Here is a 1,310-nt window from a genome sequence, read left to right on the forward strand (position 1 = left end):
CAAAGCCCTAACCCATTCTTCAGATCTGGGGGTTCCACTCTGCTCATGGCACAGTCTTATAAATATCTCGGTCATCACACACAACATGAGTAAACACCGCTGGAGAGTCGGAGCAGCACACAAATCCACAGCTTGAGTCGTGTCCGTCTRCTCCWTTTTCAGGTCTCTGAGCAGGCCAAAGCCTCCCTGCTCTCCTCAAACAGTCCRTTGGTATTGAAGGGACTTGTCTGGGGTATAGATGGGCAGGCCTGAATGTGGAAAGGCCACCAGAGCAGTGTGTTGTTGATGGGGGTAGTATCTGCAGCATGTAGAGCCAGGTCACATGTCTATGTAGGGCCTACAGTGACCTGACCAGTAGGACGGTTGGTTGGGGAGACGGGGAGTTAAACCAGGCAGTGACTGTAGTGTCTATAGGACCTACAGGTGACGACCGTGACGTCTCAGTGTTTCTCCAGCGCTCTGGTCAGCAGGTCGTTGAGGCGGGCGATCATGGGTCGGGGGTCGTCGTTGAGGCCCGCTGCGATCATGGCGTTGTCGTAGATCTTGAGGTCAAGGATCAGAAGRGGCACGGGTTAGAGACACATGCAAGACTGGTCTAATACCACCSTCTAAAGGCTTCATCTTAGTTTGACATCTAGGAGTCCGAACACAACAGSTATGAGAGTGAAACAGAATGCCATTAAGCTCAGAGAACTATGAATGTCCTGAAGGGCCCCATTTACAGAGAATCTAACTACCATGTTTTTAAATGCTGATAATGTTTGTGTCTCAACCAGTGTTGAGGGTAAATTCCATTTCAATTCAGTACAATTCAGGAAGTAAACTGAAATTACATTGTAAATGGAATGGCCTCAAACCCTGGTCCCAACTTAATATGGCTTCAGACCCCAAAGTGTAGGGAGTGTGACCCAGGATAGTGTGACCCAGGATAGTGTGACCCAGGATAGTGTGACCCAGGATAGTGTGATGAGTGTGACCCAGGATAGTGTGATCCAGGATAGTGTGATGAGTGTGATCCAGGATAGTGTGATCCAGGATAGTGTGATCCAGGATAGTGTGATCCAGGATAGTGTGATCCAGGATAGTGTGATCCAGGATAGTGTGATCTAGGATAGTGTGATCTAGGATAGTGTGATCTAGGATAGTGTACTCTACCTGCTCCAGCAGCAGTTGTGCGAGTGCAGAGTCGGACTCCTTCAGTGAGTGCATCTTCTTGATGAGGTCATGACTACAGAGGAAAGGGAGAGCAGGAGACAAGCACAAATCAACACAATACTATTTTGACATTGAATACTGCGTTGTTGGGAAGG

General features: G+C 48.5%; 1 long non-coding RNA gene across 1 annotated transcript; it reads right to left on the reverse strand.

Moving 5' to 3' along the window:
- Positions 1-282: 282 nt before the first annotated feature.
- Positions 283-1,310, reverse strand: LOC139027398 (uncharacterized). Its single transcript, XR_011479486.1, has 2 exons — positions 1,156-1,310; positions 283-542 (listed from the first exon to the last, which is right to left on the reverse strand). It is a non-coding gene; the product is annotated as an uncharacterized lncRNA (long non-coding RNA).

Source organism: Salvelinus sp. IW2-2015, unplaced genomic scaffold (genome assembly GCF_002910315.2).
Source record: "Salvelinus sp. IW2-2015 unplaced genomic scaffold, ASM291031v2 Un_scaffold14580, whole genome shotgun sequence".
In the NCBI taxonomy this organism is placed as follows: Eukaryota; Metazoa; Chordata; class Actinopteri; order Salmoniformes; family Salmonidae; genus Salvelinus; species Salvelinus sp. IW2-2015.